The sequence below is a fragment of the Phascolarctos cinereus genome, unplaced genomic scaffold, assembly GCF_003287225.1.
Source record: "Phascolarctos cinereus isolate Bilbo 61053 unplaced genomic scaffold, phaCin_HiC Scaffold_5;HRSCAF=322, whole genome shotgun sequence".
Lineage (NCBI taxonomy): Eukaryota > Metazoa > Chordata > Mammalia > Diprotodontia > Phascolarctidae > Phascolarctos > Phascolarctos cinereus.
This window is the reverse complement of record NW_027555958.1, coordinates 83,050,192-83,065,552: the sequence shown is the minus strand read 5'-3', so window position 1 is coordinate 83,065,552 and position 15,361 is coordinate 83,050,192. Positions and strand designations below refer to the sequence as shown.

Here is a 15,361-nt window from a genome sequence, read left to right as displayed (position 1 = left end):
ACCAAGATGCAGAACCTTATGAAGTTTTTTCCACCAGCCTAGAATATATTGTCTTCATCCCAACCCCCTTCATCCTGTTGTTATCAATAACCTTTCTTTGGCCATTCCAATAAAACTTATTTACCATGAATACAGGATATGAATCAAAGTAGAATAACTCAGTGCAAAAGGTCAGGCATAAAAATTGTGAGTATATCTCAACCACTCCAGTGTTTTAATTTTGCTAAGGATTGTAACCATATTAAAACAAACAAAATCCTTCTAAAATCTTTGCTGTGTCTCTGAGATATATTGCCCCAAGGGCACCTTCAAGGTTGTCAAACACATTCCACAGGCTTTAATCAAGTTACAGAAAAAGCAAATCAAGACTTTGAAGTACATTTATTACTCTCTCCATGAGCCACATTGCAACTACCATCACAGTCACACCATCTATTCTAGGGTAACTGAGCTCCTATCTCTCCTGCTGAGCTTTTGGTCCCTGGAGAGTAAAAATAGAGACAGCCTAAGGTTATCCCTGAAAGTTCTCAGAAAACAAAATGCAGAGTAAAGTTACTTCAGATTTGACAGAGATAAGCACTGGCTAGTTCAATATACATATCAGTATCCATCCAATTCATATGCCTAGAAGAAACATTTACTTGACTATCTTGCCATCACCTTAAACCTGAAATGTCTAAAATCTAACACATGTTTATTTTTTAAAAAACCAGTTTCCCTTGAATCCATCTCATTTTCCATCAATGGTGCCATTTTCTCCATCATCAAGCCTTGAAACAGATTTAATTCCTTCTCCTTCCTTATTCCCTATATCCTTAAATTACTGCCAATTATCCTTTCATAATAATTCTTCCCTGCTACCTTGTTAGTCCATGCCTGTTATAATAATTTCTTCACTGGTTTCCCTGCCTCTAGTTTCTCCAAGTCTTCATGTTCCACCTTACATAACCTGACCACTATAACTAAAATCCCTTTGTCACATCATACTTTGCTTCCAAAGCTTTTAAAGGCTTCTCATTGCCTACAGAATAAGTCACAAGTTTTACAGTTTAGCATTCATAATCTGACCCAATCTTCCACATCCAAAGTTATCTCCTGTGTCCCCTTACTAACCATACTCTCCAAAATGAGCAGCATGCTCTCTTCATTGTCCTTGAACACGTCATGCTAATTCTTCTTTCCAAATCTTTGCTTATGTCATTTCCCCATCAGTAAGTCAAGTATTTATTAAGCTCCTACAATGTGCCAGCACAATGCTAGGTACTGAGGATAAAAGTACAAAGAATGAAACAATTCCTGCTCCCTCCTCTTTCCCCCTTTCCAAACATCAAAGTCCACCTCATATATAAGACCTTTTCCAGCCACTCTAACTTTGTTGGTCTCCCTTTTCTTTAAATTCCTACGCTATTAATTCACTTTTCAGAACACCTACTTAAGCATTTCATCATTAATGTTTTATATGGTTATCTAATTGTGTCAGATGTGCTTGTCTTACATCCCCAGCTAGACTATAAGTTCTTAGAGGGAAGGCATTCTGATTAAATTCCTTTTTTGTCTTTCTCAAATGCCCCACTCAGTTCTCTAATATACCAGTGCTTTAATGGCTCTGTGATCTCATCAATGTGAGTCCAAAAATGTGATTCACAGCTCACTCATGCCTTGGCCATGCTGTGTGACTGATATGTAGTCCACCATAAATCCACGATAGCAGATCCATTCAACTTTCTGGGTGACTTCTTCTTATTCCTCAGACATTGCATGAATATCAGTGGATTGTGTGGCCTGTCTTTTTGCCATGTGACTTGCCTGTTATTTTTTTCCTTTTTTTTTTTTCATATTTTGATGACATCATTTACCATCCATGCTCTTTTCTTTGCCAACTTGGCTCCTGAATCTGTGGGTTTTTCTACATCCATCCCAGCTGCTTTCTCACCCTGAAGGTGCTCTAGACCCTATGCTACATCCTCTGATTGGTGAATTACTTCCTTGAGCCTCCATTTGAAAAAGTACTCAAGACAGTCATGCTCACTTCCCTCCCCACTCTGCTTCTGACCCCCCAGAGCTTGACACCTTATCCCCTATGCAGAGAGCTGCCCCCTCCCACATCGGCCCTCACCCTTTTCAGATCCCTTTTATGTGTTGTCTCCCTCCATTAGAATTAACCTCCTTGAAGGGAGCTGGTGTCTTTCTTTTTGCTTATATGTGTTATTTTAGCATGTAGTGCAGTCCCAGGCACATAGTAAGTGCTTAACCGATGTTTCTGTTATTATTATCCATCTATCTATTATCTATCTATCATCTAGCTAGCTAGCTACCATGCTTCTCCTACATAGTTCTGTTGATTGGTTGATAGTGTTTTGCAGCCTGCTCATCCCTGCCACACATGTTTCCATTGACTTTTGGGTGATCCCTAACTCCAATTATATATTGTGTTCCATAACTTGTAGCCATTCAACATCACTGAAAGAAAATAGTTATTAAAAAGATGGGCTTTTGTTTCAGAGAGAAGCCTGGGGTCATTAAAAGAACTTTTCAGTTTACTGAAGGCAATACCTCCTCTTCTCTTCCTCTTCAATTCCGGGCTCAGGTCTTTGTTCATTTGCAATACCTGTCCGAGAGATATAGCTATTAATACAGGAGTGCTATGGATTGTATTTCCAACTGCATGGGCCAATAGTGTCAAACTCAAACAGAAATGGGCACTACTAATCTGTATATAAGGATCTTTGTAGCCACATATTGACTTAGTTTTAAAATATACTATTATTTATGGGTTTTTTTATCTCTTTTGTTAAATATTTCCTCATTATGCTTTAATCTGGTTCAGTCTCACTCAGGAATAAGTGCCTCACAAGCTGTTTGCTTGATACCACTGATCTAGGCAACAGAAATTCTTCATTCACTTGGTTCTTTATCTGTGAATAATTAGCCCAAAATCTTTTGAGTGATCATGGAACTTCTTTAGGAGGTTCTGTAATGTTTCAGCATTTAGTGCAATCAACACATTGCCAATCACAAATAGGAGCATCTGATGGCTGTAACCATCTACAGAGAATCCCTTTTCCCCTTGGATCTTGTGTTCAATCTCCCCCATAACAGTAGCAAAGACCTTTGGCAATCATCTTCTGGTTTTATGCCTTATATGGTATTAATAATCAAAGTCATTGAACAAAGATTTCAAAGAAGGTTGTAAAATTTTGACATGCACCTGGGAGATGCCTTATTTGCAGAGATCCTTTAATAAAAGCAACGTTTTATTCTGCTGAATTAAATGCTTTTTTTCAAATAGTCAACAAATAACAAGCAAAGTAGGATGTTGCATTCTCTATGCCATTTAGTCAACTGTCAGTCAATAAAATTTACTAAGCACCTACTAAGTACCAGACAATGGGGATATCAAGAAAAGTAAAAGATAGTCCTTGCTCTCAAGGGGCTCACAGTCTAAAGGGAGAGACAACATACAAATAATTATGTATAAACAAGGTATGTACTGGATAAATTTGAAATAATCAACAGAAGGAAAGCATTGGATTTAAGGGAGATCGTGAAAGGTTTACTGTAGAAGTTAGAAGGAAACTAGGGAAGTCAGGACATGCAAATGAAGAGCAAGGCATGGCAGTGGCCAGTGAAAATACCTGGAGTCTGGAGACACAGTGTCTTGTTCAAGAAATAGTAAGGAAGCCAATGTCACTGGGTTTCACAGTATGAGAAGGGTAAAAGATTGGAAACGTAGGGATGAGACATGTTATGAAGGGCTCTGAATACCGAACAGAAGATTTTGTGGCTGGAAATATAGTCTGCTATGGAATACCATTTGTGGAAGTCTGCCTGTCCTCCCTCATGCATTCATCAAGAATGCTTTCAATGAACATATAGATTATTCTTATAATGAGCTTGTAGAAATGGAAAATTAAGTGCACAGATCAATAGTTAATGGTATTCTTTTGGTTAACTTTTTTTTTTGATAATAATAAAGCCTGACATTTTTTCCCCCAAGCTTTTAGTGTCTTCCCTTCTATGCCTGTAAAAACCTGCAGAATGAAGAAAGGTAATACAAAATGATTTCTGCTAGAAGCGTGCAAGAATGATAACTCTTCTTTCCCATACAATTCCCATGAGATTTCACTTTGCCTTTATTATGGCAAGACATAAATTGATTCTATGAGCCATCAGACTACCAGCAAAGCAAATATACTATAATAATGACCAGAATAATCTCCATCAGATCTTCCAACACTAAATTCTCATGCTATCATTATGGATTTGGAAATACAATACAGAAAGATTCAAATGTCTGCCAAAAATAATTTGTTAGAGGGTGAATTATACTGGGGACACACACATATGTATATATGTACACACACATGTGTGTTATGTATATATACATGGTGGTTGTTGTCCTTCATTGTCAAAGAGGACCAAAATGACATCACTATGTTAGAGCCAGGTTACAATGTGTCCAGCTGTGGCTGATCAGACCAATACAAGCTAAGAATATTCTACCACAGGTTGGGCACAAATAGTCCATGTGAACATTTGGGATGGATTCTCTAAATGTGCACATCTCATGTTTCTTTTGAGCTATTTCAATTCTGCCTTGTTCGTTGAGCATAGCACCTTCTCTGATGAGGACATGCCATGCTGAAAGGTCCTTTGCCAGTGTCTCCCATGTGTTATAATCAATTCCAAAGTTCTTAAGAGAGACCTTGACAGTATCCTTGTGTTGCTTTTTCTGACCACCATGTGAGTGCTTGCCCTGTGTTAGTTCTCCATAAAATAGTCTGTCAGGCAAATGTATGTTTGGCATTTGAACAACATGGCATATGCACACACACACACACACACACACACACACATATGTATATGCATATACATACATATAGAGAATACAGTCTATATCTACAAATGGAGCTAAAGCTCAGAATTTTCAAGCAGCTTGGTGAACATCTGGTATATGAATGTGAATTTTTATTGGGAGAGGAGGTTATAAATACTAGGCTATGTTAGGTGTTGAGGACATCAAAGTTCTCATAAATTATAATGCTGGTTTAGGGTTGTGATTCCTTTACCTGTACTAAGTACTCAATCCGTTGATTGATTGGAGTTTCAGGAATGCTTTGAGATATATGCTCCTGGCATACATCTTAACATTATTTGATGGTTTGCTGAGTGCTTCCTTTCCAACAAAACCAACGGAAGTAAAACTAGTATTATTATTCCTATTTCATAGAATGTAAATTCTCAGTCTCAAGAGAGAGGAAGTGACTTGCTCAAAATGGTTCAGTTAATGAGTGATTAAAAAACATCTTTGGATTCTTAAGTCCAGTTCTATGTCTATTACTGTGCACTGCTTTTCTCCGGGTTTATCATTCTAGAATATGTTCTCTTTAGTATTCCTTGAAGGAAGCCTGACATTCTGCATCTTAATCTAACATGACACTGCACAATGTTGTCTGATGGAGAAAAGTATTGCGAGAAATGCCAGAAAAGGGAAATACTCTGAATTGCCAGGAGACTGTGGCATACTATTACACTGATGCATTTTCTGCATTTGAAAGACAAGTCAACACATTACACCCTGAGTCCCTTGAGTTTGACAAGCACAGTTGGCAAAGGGACATTTTAAGGAGGAGAAACCTAGAGGGGCAGCTAGGTGGCACAGTAGATAGAACACTGGCCCTGGATTCAGGAGGACCTGAGTTCAAATGTGGCCTCAGACACATAACGCTTACTAGCTGTGTGACCCTGGGTAAGTCATTTAACCCCATTGCCTAGCCAAAAAATAAAAAATAAAAGAAGAGAGAAGCATAGAGGGGCACCAAGGGCCAATCTGTAAAGCACAGACTATGGGCAGCTAGGTGGCGCAGTGGATAGAGCACTGGCCCTGAAGTCAGGAGGACCTGAGTTCAAATCTGACCTCAGACCAAACACTTCACACTTACTAATTGTATGACCCTGGGCAAGTCACTTAACCCTACTTGCCTAAAACAAAACAAAAAACAAAAACACAGAGTAATGGGGTTGGTCTGAGGATTGGGGATGCGATGGCAAAATTATATGGTGGGATAAAGCCTGGCATGTTTCTCATTCTAGGTCTATGAATATTAAATTAAGCCCAATGTGAAAGCTTTTAGTCCTCTTCTATCTATCCTTTTATCAAAATCCTATCTAGGTTTATTTGTGAGACAGAGAATGAAAGAGGCTTGAATTCTATCAAGTTATTTGTAGGAGAAAATAGTCACTCTCCCACAGTAGATTATATTTGGGGATAGGTGATATAGTAGAAAGAGCACCAGGCCTAGAATGAGGAAGATCTGAGTTCAAATCTGACCTCAGATACTTAGCTGTGTGACCTTGGGCAAGTCAGTTAACCTTGTTTGCCTCAGTTTCCTCATTTATAAAAATGAGCTGGAGAAGGAAATGCCAAACCACTCCAGTGTCTTTGTCAGAAAAACCCCAGATGAGGTTCTGAAGAGTCAGACACAACTGAAATGACTTGAACAACAACAGCAAAGAGGGACGTTAGAGATCCAAACACATCATTTTAAAGATCAGGAAACAATGACATCAAATTAACTAAACCTCTGTCTTCCTCTTTCCCCTAAGCCTTCACTGAACTGAAGCATCCCCCAAATCATTTTAACATTCTATTAGTGGAAGCTTTGCGTGACAGTCTCTCACATGACACGAAGGGTACCTCGGGGGATTGTCACCTCCCTGACTTGTCCCCACCCACAAAATCTGGGAAATTCACCGCATGACACCCCCCAGCACTTGCCACCTCTCCCCTGATGACAGCACACCGTCGTCAAACAAAACTTAAAGAAGAAAAAACTTGTTTATAGGTTAAAGAAAACAAAGGCATTCTTATCACAGCTCCCAGAAAACATGGCTATGGATGAACCAGCCTTGCCTTGAGACCAATATAACTTCAGTCCCTTACGGCCATCCTAGATAGGCTCTTGGTAGGTGTGTCCTGTTGTGCTAATAGGACACATACTTCATTTTCCCACAAATCCCAGAAGATGGCGCCTATCACTCCTCTGGTTCTCTACAGATCCTAGGCTAGGGGCTCAAGTCTATTCTTCTAAGATCAGGGAGCTCCTCCCAGTCACTCACTGCCATTTTTCCAAGTAAATCCTCCCTTCATCCCTGAGCAATCTCAGTAGAAAGAGGGGACCATTTCAGAGTTCCCCATCCTGAAGTCATGACAGCTCACATGCCAAGGTTGGACCAGCGCACCTCCCCTCTGACACCCTTCCTTTGCACATCTCTAGCCTTGCACAAAAAGTCAGGAATGTGAATTCACCATTTTGATCTGGCATTGGTGCTCTCCAAAAAGAGAAAAAAATGACATTCTCTGCTACATTACTTTGATAGAAATGTTGTAACAACCTCTGCCTCTGTTAGCATCGAGTTTTCCTAGGGGACGGCGTAACAACCCCAAACCCACTGTTGTTTGTTTTTGGAGAACTGCCTAGCTTTGCCTTGGAGATATGCTTGTTTTTGGGACCTACAGGTACTGCCATATGGATCTCTTATACCTACTGAGTGACAGACTGGTTAGACAAGTTCCAGACTTTTTACCCTTTGAACTGTCTTTGTTTGAGAGGTAAAACCAAACTTCTGCTTTATTGTGTGTATATGTATGCATTTAAATATTCTGGCCAAAAAAGAATGAACATTTCCAATAAAAATTCTTTGAACATCCAAGATGCTTCTTGAAAAATGCAGTACTCCCTCATGGCTCCTAATTTGATAATACTGACTGTCCTGGGGTTTCATGTTGACTTTAAAAAAATAGTAATTAATTCACTATAGTATACTATATATGTGTGCATATATGTGTGTGTGTGTGCACATAGACACACACACATATGTATACATATATATGATTATATAAGCTAAGTAGGTGGCTCAGTGGATAGACAGAGTGCTGGGCCTGGAGTTAGGAAGACATGAGTTCAAATGTGACTTCAGACATCTAATAGCTGTGTGATCTTGGGCAAGTCATTTAACTTGTTTGCCTTAATCCACTGGAAGAGGACATGTCAAACTATTCCAGTACCTTGGCCGAGAAAACCTCATGGAGACTGTTGGTGTGCTGTGGTCCATAGGATTATGAAGCATCAGAAACAACTGAACAACAACATATAATTATATGTGTGTATGTATATATACATATATATATATATATTTTATATATATTATATATATATACATATATATATATATACATTTTTTTTTATTAAGTCATTACCAACTCTTCACAAACCCATTTGGGGTTTTCTTGGCAAAGATACTGATGTGGTTTGCCATTTCTTTCTCTAGCTCATTTTACAGGTAAGGAAACTGAGTCAAACAGGGTTAAGTGACTTGACCAGGGTCATACAGCTAGGAAATATCTAAGGCCAGATTTGAACTCAGGTTTTCTTGGCTCCAGGCCCAGGACTGAGTCACCTAGCTTCCCTGTATGTGTGTGTATGTATGTGCGTACGCACACACACACACACACACACACACACACACACACACACACACATATGCATGTATCTTTGGAGTTCCCAGAAGAAAACACTATTCTCATTGCCATGAAGAATTATTGAAAAGCAAAATATATAGTCATTCCTCTCAAGGTATTTACAAGCCATGGAGGAAACAGCAATACCACATGTTAAGATTGTAATGCTCATAAATTATTCCTGGAGGCTTCTAGATACCCTGTGGTCATCCACAGGAAAGCTGACTACAGGCCTCTGGTCCTAATATTTAGACTTCTGAGTACTCTGGCCCAAATCCCTTAGAGTTCAACATTTTTATTGAATGTTGGAATAAAGATGTAGATTACATACTTATCAAATCTGTGGATGGCACAAAGCTGGAAAGGCTAATACGCTCAACGTAAAGGGGGTTCCCCCAAAAAAGATCTCAGCAGCCTAGGTCAATGGGTCAAATCTAACAATATGATATTTAATAGAGATAAATGTGTAATCCTACATACTAAGGTTTAAAAAATGTAAATGTTATAAATACAAGATGGGTGGAGACATGATATGCAACAATTAATGGGAAAAGAACATAGGTGTTTCAGTAAACTACAAGTGTTACAAGAGCTAAGTGAACTTTGGCTGCCCAAAAAGCTAGAGGTGGTAGTAGTATTTGTTTTACTTGTTTGTTTTTAAACCAGATCTGTGATCTCATCAGTATAGGGAGCTCATGGTAAGGAAACTCCTTTACAATACTCATTCTTATAACCACGTCTAGGATATGAGAAGGTTGTGACCTACCCTGAGTCACAGAGCCAATTCACATCAGAGACAAGGACTTTAACCTAAGGTTTCTGGTTGCCTGTTTTGAAATCTTAGACCTAATTAACAGAAGACATGATCAGACTGCTTCTGGAATGTTGTGCCCAATTCTAGGTGTTACATTTTAGATGAACATATACAGATGGATTGAAAGAAATGGTCGTGTTTAGCATGAATCAAAAAGTTAAGGAGACATGATGTGACCTTCCGGCATTTGAAGGACTGGTTTATAATTATTTTGACCACCATATATAGACAGAGAAAGAGACAGACAGACAGGGAGACACTATCCAAGGTGAACTAAACAACCTCTACAGTCACTTTCATGATAGTTGGAGGTTTTTAGCACTGCCCCAAGGGTTCAAGCCAAAAAAAAAGTGGGGGAGATGGAGCTAGTTGGAAGAGGAAATACTCCCTGCTCTAAGACTCTGAGGAGATTGCTCCAGACTTGGAAGAACCAGGACGGTGTGTGAAATGAGACATCTGGCCTGTAACCCGTGTAAAGGCTGCTTCTGGCTTTGGGCTCCCCTCGTTAGCACTTTACTGCATGATCAAAATCCTGTGATTTTTAATAAAATATATAAAGGTACTGTGAATTTCAGGAAGTTAAAAAAAACACAAAACCTTGATTTTGTACCATGGTTCCCATTTAATAGTTCACAAATCCTTTTGGGGTTCGTAATGATGATCCCGGGGTTTATGCTAAAAATTCTTTATTGACAACTTAAGCCAATAATTAATTACTCATTAATAAATAATTACCCAATCATGTCATAAATATATTTTTCTTCTGTGACAACAAGCATGTGTGTGTGTGTGTGTGTGTGTGTATTTGAAACATGACGAGTTTGTTTCTGTAGCTATTCAGCACCATCAAGATCATGGGCATAATGATATAGTAGAGGCCAAAATCAATTCTGACTTCCTTGTTCACTCTTCTCCCATTCCTGGGACACAATGGGGAAATAGATGAATTTTCTTATCCAACTTTCTAGGTCCCCTACTCTCCATCATCACCACCCTAGCTCCTTTTCCTCACTTCCCTTCATACTACCATATACCCACTGTCCTTAACAACTCAGCAACCCCTACTCAGTACTAAATAGTTTGAAATATTCCATATCTTTCTCAACCCATCCCCCATAAGATTCATCTCTCCCTATGCCCCATTACCTTTTCAGGTGATAATAAATAGTAATGGAGATTATCTAGAAACATTATAATTAATTGTTTTATTATTCCTTTTAGATAATCTAGCAATCTAGCAAAGGATTTGCTGGAGCCAACTTGGACCAGCTCTCAAGAGCAGATTGTTAAATTTTCAGTGTGAGCATTTACTCCTTGGAAAATGGCAAATGGTGCAAATCAGGGTTTGATTTATTCATTTTTTATTGATTGTCTTGACTTAAGAAAGTGATGGAGAAAACGTTCATACTGAAGATCAAACTTAAAAGAATGTCTTGTGTAATTTTTTTTTCTTCTTCAGAGACACGATTATTAAATGTTTACCAGCACACTGCTAATTTTAACTCAGTTACAGAAGTGGCAGATTGTTTGAGGGAAATTGTTTTTGGTCAAGTGTAACTTTGAAGCCTTTAAACTCAAGCTGCTTAGATGTACAATCCTTTACCTACTTAACAAGGAAATAGAATAATTAACACAATGTCTATAGAGATTTTGAAGGAAAGGCATCATCACATAGCGAATAGAGAGCTGCCATCAACGTTAGGAAGACCTGGGCTCTGGTTCTAATACATACAAGCTGTGTGACCTGGGGCAATTCACTTTGCTTCTGAATGCTTCAACAACTCTCTAAGACTAAAAGTTGCAGAACAGCTGGCAGCTACATTGATAGAAGGAATTTCCTCACCTGGAGTTTCTAGGTCCAGGGGGGAAAATAATAAAATAAAATGATGCTTTGAGATCCTTGAAAGTGGGAAACACACACACACACACACACACACACACTCACACACACACACACCACACACACAAACATGATTCAGCAAGGTACAATGGAAAGAGTCTTGAATGTGAAGCCCAAGAACATGGGTTCGAACTTCAGCTTTGCTTTTTATTATCTGTATGATTTTAAGTAAGTCATTTAACTTCTTTCGGTCTTGATTTCCTCATCTGCTAGACTGGATAAATCTTAAGGTTCCCTCTAGCTATTAGCGCTATTGCCCGGGCTCAAGCAATAATCAGTTATTGGCACAAATGGATTAGAGTAGTGGTATGGTCATCTGAAACTAGTAACTAAAAAATCATATACTGAGTGTTATTGTTACAATTGTTGTTGTTATTGTTTATTATTGTTATTATTCTTTTCAGGCTGGTTTACCTCCCTTATTCTATTTTTTATTTTATTTTTTAAATTTTATTTATCTTATTCCAAACTTAAGAAATAAAACAAGCATTACCATAACACAATTAATAAAATCAGTTTTCATTCCTTGAAACACCTAACAAAATGGAAAATTGGCTGTGACGATTTTTCATTTGGAAAGCCAGTCTTGTTATTAAAATTTATAATAGATAAACAACAAAAAGCAAAATTTCTGCCTTGATAGTCACAGGTTGACTGCAATAGTATCACAATCATTTAATTTAACCTTTGTTATCCTAATTACCCTGTGTACCTACACTCAGAAAACCTTCTGCTTAGTAATGATCCTCAACCAGTAGATAAGAAGCTACTAAACCATCTTTAAGGCCAACATGGCAGATATCCAATCCGGAGGCAGTGTCTATATCCCATAATCTGTAGTTTTTCAAAATTTCCAGGAGGAAGGGTCTAAAAGCTGTGTCATTTCTTCCACTCTACTCAAAGACTTCATTATCCTTTCCCCAATAGGTCTCCCATTTAGAAACTTGACAATGATGGTGCAGATGAGGATGATGAAGATTGATACTTTGCCACTGATACTAGCTGAAGCAATGCCATAGGATCCCCAAAGTATCTCAAGCTTTGAGGAAAGGAGAGGTAGCTCCTTATGATATTTAGGACTGGAAGGTATCTTAAAGGTCATCCAATCCCATCATCTCACAAAAAAGGAACCTGAGACACAAAAGGAAAGTGATTTGCCCTAGGCCACACAGGCAATATGGAGCAACACCCAAGAGCTGTATTTAAATCTCCTGACCCCAAATCCAGAGCTCTCTCTACCATGCCATAGTGGATTTCACACATGCAGACACACACATACATGCAGACACACACACACACACACACACACACACACACACACACACACTTTGGAAAGAGCTACTGTAGAAGCCCTCCTCTTTAAACAAGACTGGTCCCACATACGTTCAAAAGAAAAGGGACTACATATTATAGGATTATAGACTTTGAACTAGAAGAAGACTCAGAGGTCATCTTGTCCAGTCCCCTTATTTTATAGTTGAGTAAGCTGAGACCCATGAAAGTCAAGTGATTTGTACAATGTTACATAGATAGCAAGTTATCAGAGGTGAGATTGGAACCAGGTCTTCTGACTCCATAGCTTGAGCTCTTTTCACTGTACCAAGTCATCTAGTTCAATCCCCTCATTTTATGGATATAAATATGAGATTTTGTGGCTTCCATTCTATCTGGCCAACTCATTAACCAAATTATACAAACTTTATGATATTATACCAAGCTGCTAGACTTGTCAGTCAGCTGAGTGACACGCCAGACAATGTCCATGACTCATGAACTTTTTTCTCCCCCCATCTTAATACCTAGCTAGGCACTTTAACAAATGTGTTAGAGTTACATCAATCAAACAAAAAGAAAATCTGGATCCAAGGCAAAAATTATCTGGGAGTTCCCACACTAGTCTGAGTTTGGTATTTATCTGATCATCTTGGAATTCTATTCTCATTTCTCTTTCTCTATACCCCCCCCATCTTTTTCTACTCTTATCTCTCCCTCTCTTTCTTTCAATTGGACCATTTTCTTCTTTCTCCATTGTTCAATGAACATTTAATAAACTCTTACTATGTTCCAGACACTGTGCTCACCTCTCTCTTTGTGTATTATTATGTATATTTTTATAAAAACACAATTTAAGATGAATTGGGGGTTGGCCTTTCTCAACCCAGGGCTGAGAATGAACCTTTCCTAGAGAGAAAGTGAGCAGTATCCGGTTATAAACCAACTGTGGGTCTTATAGTTAATATATTTATATATTCAACATTATTTATGGGAAACAGAGCTTTTAATTTTCCCTTGGTGTGAAGACTCTTCTATTTAACATAGCTTAGCCCACCAGAATACCTTAATTTGACCCTGACTCAAAATTAACTTTCTCATTTAACATGGGACAGAAAAAATTAGAACATTTCCTTTTCTTTCCACATAGCCCACCTTCTTTTTCGTCCCTTTTAATATGGTGGAAATTGGAATGGGGAATAGGATAACCCAAGACAGATGTCAGTCAATACCTTTACTAAGAGTCACTCTGTGCAAAGCATCTACAATGAGGGGACACGGAGTCACAAAAAAGGTGGTCCATAACTTCAGGAAGTCTATTAACTATGTGGGTAAGAGGAGAAGGAAAGAGAAAACACTCATGCAGCAGCAGCAGCACCACTGAATCAAGATTGCTTTTGCAGAACCTTCCCAATGCATAGGGCATGGTATATTTCAAATAAGAGACATAAACTGTTTGATGATGGATTGGAATGTTAATTGAACATACTAAGGATGCAACATTATATAAACCAAAAGCCTGCATCCTGAGTAAGCTCCAAGCAGAGCTGTGAGGTAGGGAAGGTATGGGAAGAGTCTCTCAAAACAGTACAATACTAAGCAGAATTTGGAAAGAGATGAAGGATGCAACAGAAGAAAGGACATGTTCAATGACATAGTATTAGAAAGAGTAGTAAGGTCTTTTAAAAATATACTAACACTATTAGCTTAACTGGCTATGAAGTCAGGTTAGGTGACTAACAAATAAAGGACTGATAAGCAGGTTGGGGAGAGACAACAGCTTTGAACATAAGGTTGAATCTAGATTTGATCAGAAGAGGGAAAGGACCTTGAACTAAAAAATCATAGACTATTATTAGAAGTGGGAAGAAGTTTAGTGAATACTCAGTCTAAACCCTCCATTTTAAATATGAGGAAACTGAGGCCTGGATAGGTTAAGCAACTTGTCCATAGTCACACAGCTAGTAAATGGCAGAACAGAGACACAAGCCCTGGCCTTCTGATCAGATGGGCAGTGAAACTCTCCAAAGACCAATACATAATCCTTTCTAAAACCCCTGATTTGGGTAAAAGATTTTTATTTGAGTCAAGACTTCACCACTGCTATGTGGCTATGGACAAATCATGTAACCTCTTAAAGCCCAATTTCCTCATCTGTAAAAGGGAAGTAGTAATGCTCATATTTGGCAATAAGGTCATTGGTGACTTTGGAGAGAGAAATTTCAGTAGTTATGTGGATGGAAGACCATTTTATCTGTTTCTTCCTGTTCACCCAATTTCCAAACCCATAGACTTTTAGATTCAAGTTTCCCTTCCTCAATGCAGACACTGTTTCATTGTCTTACTCAACACTCACCTTCTTTCAGCTTCATTATCATCCTTGAGGGCAAGGACTATTTTTCATTTTGTCTTTGCAACCCTAGTCCCTACTACAGTGGCTTGCATTTAGTAGGTGCTTAAAAAAATGTTTCTTGGGTTGGGGAGAAGTTCTGATCTCACAGTGGTGTTGGGACTAACATTAGTATGCTATAACGCTAGCTGTGTCATTGGCTGGGAGAGAGATGGGCTAGAGAACTATATTCGTAAGCCCAAAGGAAGCCTCAGCACTGGTAAAAGCATCCCCAGTAAGCTTCAGGTCTAGGAGACCTCTTAGGAGAGGGGTGATATCAGGTCTTCATATCAGGTCTTCATATCAGTGTGCTGACCTATAAATGATATCCTTGGGCTCTGTATTTCATGAATTGAAGGGAATTATCAACAGCATATTGTCAAACAAAGTTACTAATAGTAGAACATCACTTCAACTAATTGCTGACTCCTTCTTCCACACTTTGCCTTTCCTGTGTTGGATTTG

General features: G+C 38.6%; 1 pseudogene; it reads right to left on the bottom strand.

Annotated features, from left to right (window-relative positions):
* Positions 1-14,885, bottom strand: part of LOC110196946 (ferritin heavy chain pseudogene) — a 38,854-nt pseudogene extending 23,969 nt beyond the window's left edge.
* Between the last annotated feature and the right edge of the window lie 476 nt (positions 14,886-15,361).